Below are 12,562 nucleotides of genomic sequence, written 5' to 3' on the forward strand. Positions count from 1 at the left end.
CTTCTTACTGCTTTAGTTCCTTATTACTCTTGCTGCGCAACTTTAAGAATACTCCTTCAAGTTAAATTTCTCAAGTTTCATTCTTAACGTACGAAAGATTTTGTTAAAATCGAAGTTTTAATCCGCTGCACTAATTCACCCCCCCCTCTTAGTGCCGCTCCGATCCTAACAGTACCACCCCTATCAAGCGGCGGTACCACCTGAGCTCGGTCTTCGAGCGATGTCAGGCGGTAGTACCACCCAAACTGAGCGGTAGTACAGCTCAGTGACAGATGACAATGTTGAATCTCGGATTTTGATGATGAAGTCAATTGTCATTTGTTATCTAATCCATATGTTGAGATAAGTGTGCAGGATTAACTACGATAAAAGTAAGACATGCAGCAGGAGTTGCGCCGGAGTCAAGACAATGATCACGTTGGGAGTTCGAGAGTTCGAAGGAAGTTCGGACAGTCGTCAGAGGTTCTGTAGGAACAAATCCGAGAAGTCCATGAGCTTGCCAAAGAAGCTTGTCGGAACTCGCCAAGTGGATCGTCGCAAGTCCAGGAGTTTGCCAGAAGTCCGCAGGAGCATCATCGAGGGTTCATCGGATGATCGACGAAAGTTCACCGGAAGCTCGCCGGAAGAAGCGATTGACGCACCGGAGCAAGTTGCAGTAAATGTCTTAGGGAATATCGTAGTTAGCACAATGATTAAGTTGGAAATGGGAGGTGATCCCATTAACTTAATCTTGGGGCAATTGGGCCCCTGAAAAATCCAAATTGGGCCGAATGAATCAACCCATTCAGACCCAGATTTCTGCCAGGCAGTTGAACCACCCTAGGCAAGAGGTTGCACCGCCTGGGCTCAGTCTCCGAGCAAGACTAGGAGGTGCAACTGCTCCAGCTAGGCGGTGGCACCGCCTGGGCTCAGTCTCCGAGTGAGACTGGGCGGTGCAACCTCCCCTGACAAGAGGTGGCACCGCCTGGGCTCGGTCTCCGAGCACTGGTTGAGTGGTGCAACCGCCTCAGTTAGGAGGTTGCATCGCCTGAGCTCGGTCTTCGAGCTCTGGCAGGAGGTGCAACCGCCCCTAACAGGAGGTGGTACCGCCCAGAGGCTCAGTCTTCGAGCTCTGCCAAGCGGTGCAACCGCTCCAGTCAGGAGGTGCAACCGCCTGATCCCAGAATTCCAGAAATTGACAGTTTTGAGCTCCAAAATTGAACTAGGTTAGGGCCTATAAATACCCCACCTATTCAGCACTAAAAGGGCACAGAATACACTCTGAAATCTTGATCTTGTTCTGTGATTTTTAGAGCTCAAAATTGTTGTAAAGGCCAAAAGTTCTTCTCCCTCTTTTCTTCCAAGTTCTGAGCTGTAAAGAGAGGAGAGAAAATTATGTAAGGGTTGTCTCCTGAGCCCGTAAAAAGAAGTGAAACTGTAAAAGGCTGGTTGGCCTTCGCCTATTGAAGGAAGGCCCCTAGTTGACGTTGGTGACCTCGTCGGTGGAGGAAGCCAAAAGTGGAGTAGGTCAAGATTGACCGAACCACTCTAAATCTCGGTTTGCATTTACTTTGAGCATATTATCTTTACTGCAAACCTCCTCTAAAGCTTACTGCTTTCTGCGCATATACGATCGGGTTTCAAGCTTTGCACTTTCCAAATCAGCGTTTAGACATAAATCTGTTTTTTTGTACGATCATCATATTTCAGTTTGCAACTGCAAACTACCTTTATATCCTTGCTTAAGCTGCATCTCACCTAATCAAGTGATTTATGAATCAGCATTTAGACGTAAATCAGTTTCTTCATACGAACGTCATATTTCAGTTTACGCTTATATTCTGGTTTTCATCATAACTGCAAACTGCCTTCATAGATTGACTTTAACGTCATCTCGCTTGATCTTAAGTTAAAGTAATCTTAGAATCGGCTTTCACACCGAAATCATTTTTATCGTTCGCGTTCGAATGTTTTTTTATCGTCGAAAAGATTTCCGCTACACTAATTCACCCCCCCCCCCCCCCCCCCCTCTTAGTGCTCTCGATCCTAACAATTGGTATCAGAGCAGGGTTAACTCTCAAACGGATTAAAACCCAAGAGAAATGGCATACGCCGGAAACCAAGAGGGCCACTCTATTACACATCCACCCATGTTCAATGGGACGGACTACACCTATTGGAAGACCCGAATGAGGATCTTTCTTATTTCTATGGATTTTGAACTTTGGAATCTTGTCGAAAATGGATTTTCGAAGTCTTCTCTTCCAATGATCGATTGGAATGAATTGGAGAAGAAGGCTTTCACTCTTAATGCAAAGGCTATAAATGCCTTATTTTGTGCACTTGATAAAAACGAGTTCAACCGTGTTTCGGTTTGTGAAACCGCATTTGATATTTGGCACACACTCGAAGTGACTCACGAAGGCACAAGTAGAGTGAAAGAGTCAAAAATCAACCTTTTGTTACACTCTTTCAAATTTTTCTAGATGAAACCGAGTGAGACTATTGGCAACATGTTTACCTGTTTCACGGATGTCGTCAACGGTCTAAAAGGACTCGGAAAAAGTTTTTCGGATTTTGAGCTCGTAAATAAGATTCTAAGATCCCTTCCTAAGAGTTGGGATCCTAAAGTCACTGCTATTCAAGAGGCAAAAGATCTAAACAACTTCCCTCTTGAAGAACTAGTCGGGTCATTAATGACCTACGAGATGACTTGCAAAGCTCATGAAGAGCAAGAAGACATCCTTCCAAAGAACAAGAAGGATATGACACTTAAAATTTCAGAAGACCACTTGAGAGAAAACTCAAGTGATGAGGACTGTGACGATGACTTGGCACTTCTAACAAGAAAATTTAAAAAATTCATTAAAAGAAACAAGTTTAAGAATGAAACAAAAAATAAATTTGAACCTAAGAAGGACCAAGTTATTTGCTATAAGTGCAAGAAGCCGAGACACTACAAGAGTGATTGTCCCCAAGTCAAGAAGAAGGCGCTCAAAGCAACATGGGATGACTCGAGCGCATCCGAAGAAGAGGAGTCCAACACCGAGCAAGTTGCTCATTACGCCTTAATGGCCATCGGAGAGGAGGTAACGAATTTAATAGATGCAGATTTATCATTTGATGAATTATTAAATGCCTTCCATGACTTATTTGATAAATGCAAGATTATTAGTAAAAAATAAAAATTGCTAAAAAGGGAGCATGATAGTCTTACTTGTAATTTCGATAAGTTAAAAACTGAATATCATGATAGTTTAAGTTCATGCATAAAGTGCCATGATCTAGAAACTCTCCAAAAGGAAAACTTGCTACTTAAGGACACCTTGAAGAAATTCGAGGTTGGTAGCAAGTCATTGAACATGATCCTTGCAAACAAGGGTCACGTTCCCAAAAGAAGTGAAATCGGATTTGTGAGAAGTCCTCACCAAAATCCAACCATCTTCATAAAAGGCCCCATTTTACATGTTCGACACCAAAGCAAATGCAACTTTTGTTGCAAACTTGGACACAAAACGCATTATTGTCCATTCAAGAAAATTAGTCCAAACAAATTAATTTGGGTTCCTAAAGGAACCATGATAAATTCTATGCAACATGATAAACAATATAGATCTATTTTTGAGGCACCCAAAAGCAAATGGGTACCTAAAAATCATCCTTTCCTGTAAAGACATAAAAATTATAAGCTGGAGCAAGAAATAATATCTTGCTCCTTGGATTCTCGATATTCATGACCCAAGATCCAAAAAGAACTCGTGATGCTCTCTAGCCTAAATAATAGATGAAGATTAGAAATTTAAAATCACAAATGCGATTTAGATACAATCCTATTTGATTTCTCAGAATTGAAAACCCATGATTCTCAATTCACATATCCTCTGGATTTTCGAACCCATCGATTTCATCCGTTCATAACCTTCGAATCCAACTCTATACCATGAACTGACTAAGTTTGTCATGAACTTGCAAGGCTTACAAACTCGAACAAACTGTCACAAACATGTGTATGACATTGAGAGTATGCACGTCAAAAGATCTATCTTGATCGTGCAAAAGTTCTTACGTAATTACGTAAGTAAAGTTGATTGCTCTGAATAAAAATTATTCTCAAGACAAAAACTCTCAAATCAGATCACACTACGGTCAGAACAAGTGCTCACCGCCTGCAGGTGGTGGCACCGCCCCAGTTGGAGGTAGCACCTCCGGCTGTCACGTGTTGCAAGCGGTTGCACCGCCCCAGCCAGAGGTGTAACCGCCTGCAACTCTGTCCTTTTTAACCCGAGCTAGGGTCGGCGGTGGAACCGACCCCAACTCACTCCCTTCCCTTCTTTACTCTTCCAAAGCTTCTCCACCTCCATTTCTCCCCTCATAGCATACCAAATACTCCTCATTTCGAAGTAAAAGATCAACAATCTTTCCCCCTCTTGAAGATCTCACTAAGGTATTCTCTAAGAAGCCCTTAAATTCTGTTTTTGATTCATTTACTCTTGCTCATTACTATCCTCCTAAACAGCAGTAGTTATGGGGTCTAGAAGATCCTCAAGGGACAAAGGGAAGAGGAGATTAGTGGAAGATTTTGATCTTACCCTTTTCGATTATCATGCTGAAAAGTTTTCCTCTTTCGAACTTAGGAGTGTCAATAAGGGAAAACATGTTGATTTAAATGAACTAAGAGACTTAGAGACAATCCAATGGTTTGCAAACTTAGATCTACTTCCTATTTTACAAATTAATGAACCCATCTATCCAAGACTTGTTAGATTGTTTTACAACAACATACAAGTAGATGAAGAAGAAAGAATGTCTACCTATCTCTTAGGACAACACACCTCCATTACGGATAAATTCATTTGCGACATGATAGGCATTCCCATAAAAAGTAGAGGACTTTACTTTAGAGGATCATGGGATGATGAAACTATTGGGACAATATATGTTGAAGCCTTAGCAACTATTTTCGCCAATCCAAACATACCATTTGTTCCTAAAAGTTGTGAACATCTACTGCCACTAAACACTAAGGTACTTCATCATTATCCTAACTAGCATCATTCTCCCTAAACAATGCCATCATGATGAAGTAAGCCAATTAGAATTAGGAACTATGTATTTGATCATGAAAGGACATGATATCTGTCTTGGTTATCTTATCCAGCAAAACATGTTAGAACTATCTAAGAAAGACATGAGGTGGCACCGCCTGGGGCTCAGTCTCCGAGCGAGACTAGGCGGTGCAACCTCCCCTGACAGGAGGTGGCACCGCCTGAGCTCAGTCTTCGAGCTCTGCCAAGCGGTGCAACCGCCTCAGTCAGGAGGTGCAACCGCCTGAGCTCGGTCTTCGAGCTCTGGCAGAGAGGTGCAACCGCCCCTGACAAAGGTGGCACCGCCCAGTGGCTCAATCTTCGAGCTCTGCTAGGCGGTGCAACCGCCCCAGTCAGGAGGTGCAACCGCCTGATCCCGGAATTCTGAGAATTGACAGATTTGAGCTCCAAATTTGAACTGGGTTGGGGCCTATAAATACCCCACCCATTCAGCACTGAAAGCACAGAACACACACTCGAAATCTTGCTGTCTTTCTGTGGTTCTTAGAGCTCAAAACTGCTAGTTCTCCTCTTTCTGTTCTTCAAAGTTTGAGTTGTAAAGAGAGGAGAGAAAACTTCTGTAAGGGTTGTCTCCTAAGCCCGTCAAAAGGAGTGAATCTGTAAGAAGGTGGTTGGCCTTCGCCTATTGAAGGAAGGCCTCTAGTTGACGTCGGTGACCTCGTCGGTGGAGGAAGCCAAAAGTGGAGTAGGTCAAGATTGACCGAACCACTCTAAATCTCGGTTTGCATTTCCTTTGAGCATTTTACCTTCACTGCAAACTTCTCAATAGCTACTGCCCTCTGCGATTTTATGAACAAGTTTCAATGTTTAGACGTAAATCTGCGTTTAGACGTAAATCTGCTTTTTCATATGATCATCATATTGCAGATTGCATTTATGTTTTGAGCTTTACCAATACTGCATACTGCCTTTATACTCCTGCTTAAACTGCGTCTTATCTAATCAAGTGATTTACGAATCAGCATTTAGACGTAAATCAGTTTCTTCGTACGAACGTCAGATTTCAGTTTGCGCCGATATTCTGGTTTTCATCATAGCTGCAAACTGCCTGCTTAGTTTGACTTTAATCTTGATTAGTATCAACTTTCATACAGAAGTTGTTTTTATCGTTCGAACGCAGCTTTCGATTTTAATCGCAGAAAGTTTTCCGCTGCACTAATTCACCCCCCCCCCCCCCCTCTTAGTGCTCTCGATCCTAACATTCTTGACTTCTATGAATTTGGATTTATGGAATATCGTTGAAAACGATTTTCAACTTCCCTCTAAACCTATGAACGAATGGTCGGATTTGGAGAAGAAGTATTTTTCTTTAAACACGAAGGCTATGAATGCCTTATTTTGCGCTTTAGACAAAAATGAGTTCAATCGGATTTCTACGTGCGAAACGGCTTTTGACATTTGGAGAACACTTGAAATCACGCAGGAGGGAACTAGTAGAGTCAAAGACTCGAAAGTTAACATTTTATTGCATGATTTTGAGTTTTTTCGAATGAAACTAAGCGACACTATAGGCGACATGTACACCCGTTTCACGAATGTCGTCAATAGTTTAAGAGCTCTTGGAAAATGTTTTTCGGATTTTGAACTCGTAAACAAGATTTTGCGCTCACTTTCTAAACCTTGGGATTCAAAAGTAACTGCTATTCAAGAATCGAAAAACGTGAACCAATTTCCACTTGAAGAACTAATTGGCTCCTTGATGCAATGCACGTGAAGAACTTGAGAACCACCTTCCAAAAAACAGGAAAGATTTGGAACTCCGGACAAATGAATACCACTTGAGCGATGACTCAAGTGATGAGGACAATGATGAACTTGAACTTCGAACACTAAATCTTAATAAGTTTATTAAACAAAAATCTAAAATAGACAATGAACTTGATCGAAGGAAGAGGCCAAAGAAGAGGAAGGCAACCGAGGAGAAAATCAAGAAAGGCGAGGTGGCAAACTACCCCTTAACCACTTTCAATGATGAGGTAATCGAAATCCCCCTAATTTATTTTGAAATTACTTGATGCTTTCATGATGTATTTTCTTTTTTAGTTTAGAATTAATGTTTTAAAAAAAAATTATATTATGATCATGCTAGTAATTTCGAAAATGATAATATTGCATATTTTATGATAAACAAACAAAATGATTTTGATTGAAAATATGAAATCATGGTTAAGAAGTAATAATGTGTGTCATGTTGATGTCCATTGTTATTTCTTGATTTTGAGTATATTAAATCATGTTTAATTTGAAGTTATGAGTATATATTTTTGAAATTATGTATAATGATAATTATGGATTATCGATTTTCATGATAATAACTGTGGCTTTAAAAATTGATGCATGTTTTCATTTGACATAAATGAAAAGGCATGCTAACATGAAATCGATCACTTAAGATGAAACACTTAAAAAAGGGGAGAAATATATGAATTGATGCTAGAAACACTATGCTATGATTATCCCATGCTTGCATCATCAAGAGATATATGAATTGATATGATTGCCATATTTGCAATGCTTATATGAATTGATGCTATGATTGCCAAATTTGCATTATGCCATGTTTGCATCATGCGTTAAGATATCAAGAACTTGTATCGTAATTTTACGCATTGATATCTTGCCATGTGATGAAATGCTACAATTGATGAACACTTGAAATGTAATCCTCTATCTTATTGATTTTTCAATAAATATATGCTTGTCATATATGAATTTATTGAATGTAAATTTGAGGATGATTTCAGATTTGACAAATGCTTGATTCGTATTTACGACATAAGATACACTTTAAATATGAATCATGCTTCAATCATGTTAAATGCTTCAATCATTTTCTATCTCTAGAGTTCTCGATTTTGATGAAATACAAGTGATAAATTCATTTATGATATCTTGTAAATCACTTGAATTATGAATGAGTTTTTTTTATGATGTGTTAAAAGAATCATTTAAAAAGAAAATGCTTTTCCCATCTTATCGAGATTAATGATTTCATGATATTGTGTGAATCTCGAAATTGATTTTGATGAAATAGTAATAACGTTATTCATGTTATGAATCTTAAAAATGATAATATGCTTCATGTGATAATATGAATACATGAAATACTTATGATATGATTTTTATACAATTCCGTGTATTCATAAAATATTTATCTCATCATCCAATAACTCTTCTTGATATTCCGAGATGAAATGAAATAATGCATGAAATACAAATGAGGAGTTAATGATCATGCATAATAGAATGTAATGAATTCTGACATTTAGATACCATCGTTTGAATATCTATGATCATGTTGCCAAAATGATATATCATGAATGCTTGAATATCATGTTTGATATGCTCATGATGATGATTGATTTTTCGGTATCGTGCATAAAAAAAAAAATTAAATGTAATGTTAATGAATTTGTGCATTGAAACTATAATGATGCACAAATAAGAATGATTACTTACCTTTGTCATGATTTAGAAATTGATGTAAAGGTTTTTCCCTTCTTTTTGACAATGACAAAGTGGGAGTGTTAGGACTCTAGCTAGGAGAGTCCTAATTGAGAGGGACATTTATGTAAAACCTACTTAAGCCGACCCCTATTAAAGAGGTAAAGAGGCCGGCTAGGGTTAGGAAGTTGTTTCTTAAAGAAGAATTAGGAGTTGTAAAGGAATAGGAGTCTTAAGAATTAGGAGTTGTAAAGGAATATGAGTCTTAAGTAGGAGTCCTCTTAGGAGTTGGTTAGAAGTAGGAGTCTTGAGTAGGAGTCCTATTAGGAGTTAGGGTTTAGAAGCCCTATAAATAGTCATGTATTCCTCCTCTTTTCATAAGCAATAGATGAATCTTTTCTGCAGCCATTGAGTAGCAACTTGGAGGGAGGAACCCCTATAGAGTTCCAAGGAGGCCGATCCCCTAAAGAGATCAACCCCAAGTTTAGAATCTACAAGGGTTCTAACACCTGGTATCAGAGCAGCATTCTTGGCATCTCGCTGCCCTTCCACAGCCATCCATCAACCCTCCACAACCGCCCAAAGCAATTCCCACAATTGCTTAAACGATCGTCACCGAATTCCGCCATCATCTCCACCACCGCGGATCATCCTTTGATCTCCCCGTGAATTGCAACAGGTTCTGGTTTCCTACCTTACTGCTGCTGCAATTTAGTTATCCTTATTCGAAAATCCAAAAAAAAAAAAAATTGTTCCTATATTGCTGCATAAACTTTTCGTCACAAAGTTTTCATCTCTACAACGAAAGATACATTGCAAAATTCCAGCCGCATGGCACCATCTGTTTGATCTTGCTACTATGCTTTTTCTATCCAAATTTATACGAACTTTTTATAACATCTTTGACACTTCCTAATAGTAGATTTCCCTTTGGTTTCATCAAAAAATTCTCAATATAAACTGCTGATCTTTTATGTCCAATCTGCTGCACTTGAATTGCAGAATTCAAGCTGCATAGCACCATCTGTTTGATCTTGCTACTGTACTTTTTCTATCCAAATTTCTACGAAATTTTTATGACATCTTTGACACTTCCTAACAGTGGATTTTCCTTTGGTTTCATCGAAAAATTCTCAATATAAACTACTGATCTTTTATGTCCAATCTGTTGCACTTGAAAATCTATGCTGCAGAAAATTTCAGTCGCATATTGTTGCCTTAACCCATCTATTTTCAATATTTTTTTTGAAATTTCTTATACATTTTATAGATCATCTTGGCTTCTATCTAAGATTGATTTATTAAGAAATTCATCTCAAAAAATAATTTTGAGTTGCTGCAAATTTTCGTCGTTACCCGCTGAAATTTCTCGACGAGAATTCTGCAAGCGCAACTTGCACCAATTTCCTTGCTGTTATACTGCCGAAATTTTCTTGATTAAATTAGATATCCTTGCTGTCATATAAACTGTGATTTTTCTATCAATTTCCTCCTTAATTCTCTCAAGTTTTTGTTGGAAATTACGTCGAGAAACCGTTGTTTCTTCGACGACAATTCTACTCTTACAAGACAGCACATACTTGCTGCAACTTCCACTTATTTCTATCAAACCTTTGCTACCATCTACCACAGATCCAAAACTTTCATCTACAGCCCTAAAAATCCACCAAACCACACCCTCAAACTGTGCCCAAAATAGCCACAAAACAAGCCTAAACCGCAGCCTACATCCACCAATCCACCAACCCTTTCGACCATCACTTCTCTCAACCTATACATGCCTTTAACCCAACAACAAAAGAGAGATCTTAACATCATAGATTTGGGGGCATATACTATGGCATCTAAGGAGGCAATCAATGCTAAATTCGAAGCCTTGGAGGCACGAATGGAGGATAAGATTCGGACGCTCTTTACCGAACTCAGATTGGGCCGACCACTAAGCCCGAAGAAATCATATCAAGGAGAGAGCTTTGCCCAATCACACTAAGCCCGAAGATATGACTTCCAAGGGAGGAGAGGCTCTATGACTGACACCAACTATCCATGCATGAGAGTGGACTTCCCTAGATGGGAAGAAGGAGACCCGATTGGTTGGATCTCACGCGCGGAGCGATATTTTCGGTACCACAAAATCGCAGATGCATCTATGGTGAAAATTGCAGCTATACATCTTGAAGGGGATGCTATACAGTGGTTTAAATAGTTTGAACATACTTATGGAGTCCTTTCATGGCAACAATTCAAAGAAGGACTACTGATCCGCTTCAGACCAACCGATTACGAGAATATTGACGAACAACTAGCAAAGATCCGACAAACCTCCACCATTCAGGAGTACCAAACCAAGTTTGAAAGGTTATCTAATCAAAATCATGATTGGTCTCAAAAACAGCTATTGAGGACCTTCATTGAGGGCTTGAAGCCGGAGATCCGAGGAGAAGTTAAAGCGCGACAACCGTACACACTTATGGCAGCCATCTCTTTCGCACGACATCAAGAGGAGCAATTGAACCATGAAGCTCGGAGGACTAGGGTCACTCCTCAACCAATAATATTGAAGCCCTCAGCCCCCCCTACTATTGACCAAGTCCCTACACCAAAGAGGTTAACAAGAGAAGAGCTTCGGGAGCGATATGCGAAGGGGTTATGTTGGCATTGTGACGAGCCGTGGAGCCGTGAGCATCGCTATAGTAAAGGAGGACTTCTTATGATTGAACCGATAGAAGAAGAGGTCATTGAACATCCAAAGGAGAGCCTTGAACATGAAGAAGAAGATGTGGAAGAAGAGCCACAACCGACTGATGTTACAGTACACGCACTAGCCAGCTACTCAAACCCGAAAATGATGAAAGTTGGAGGCCTTCTCAAACAACAACCGATCACTATTCTCATCAACACAAGCAGTACTACTAACTTCCTAAATAGTAAGCTTGTTGTTCATATAGCATTACCTATCGAGAATCGCTACAGGTTTGATGTTAAGGTCATCGACGGACGAATTTTGAATTGTGATCGTAGGCGCCCGCAGGAGAAACTATTGCTGAAGGACCAAGAGATAATTGCAGATTTCTTCTTTCTCCCTCTTAACAATCATGAGGCCATGCTCAGAATTAAATGGTTGACAACATTAGGTGATGTTTCCTAGAATTTTATGAAACTAATTATGAAATTTTACAGTAAGGAGAAACAGGTGACATTACATGGGAAACGTGGGGGCGACATAACAATGATTTGCACACAACAAATGGAGAAGGTTTTGCATAAAGTATGCAGGGACTTTTTGGTACAACTTGAGCAGCAAACTAAGGGAGAGCCAACAAAATTTGAAGATCCAAATCTGCTTCCTTTGCTTGCTGAATTTTCAGATATATTTGACGAACCGCGCAACCTACCTCTTACCCGACGGCATGATCATTGTATAATGATTCTTCTAGGAAAATCTCCAGCAAATGCTCAGCCATATCAGTATCCACATCTCCAGAAGGATGAAATAGAAAGGATTGTAAAAGAGATGCTCAAAACAGGAGTTATTCGGCCATGTTGCAACCCCTACTCTTCATCGGTGCTCCTCATACGAAAGAAGGATAGAATATGGTGATTATGTGTTGATTACCAAGCTCTCAATGGCATAACCATCAAGGATAAATATCCTATTCCAGTAGTAGATGAGTTGCTAAGGGAGCACAAATTTTCACAAAGCTGGACCTTCGATCCGGGTATCATCAAATACGAGTATACGAAGAAGACATACCGAAAACCACCTTTTGAACACACAACAACCACTATGAATTTTTGCTTTCTTAAAAAGAAGGTGGAATATCTTGGGCATATCATATCAGAGGAAGGTGTGGCAGTAGACCCCTTCAAAATTGGAGCAATGCAAAACTGGCTGACCCCGAGGAACATAAAATTGCTACATGGCATTCTGGGTTTAATAGGCTACTACTGCAAGTTCATGAAAAACTATGGAGAGATTAGTGCACTAGTTACTTCCTTACTGAAAAAAGATGTCTTCCAATGGTCGGACAGAG

This window comes from Musa acuminata, chromosome BXJ1-1 (genome assembly GCF_036884655.1).
Source record: "Musa acuminata AAA Group cultivar baxijiao chromosome BXJ1-1, Cavendish_Baxijiao_AAA, whole genome shotgun sequence".
Taxonomy (NCBI): domain Eukaryota; kingdom Viridiplantae; phylum Streptophyta; class Magnoliopsida; order Zingiberales; family Musaceae; genus Musa; species Musa acuminata.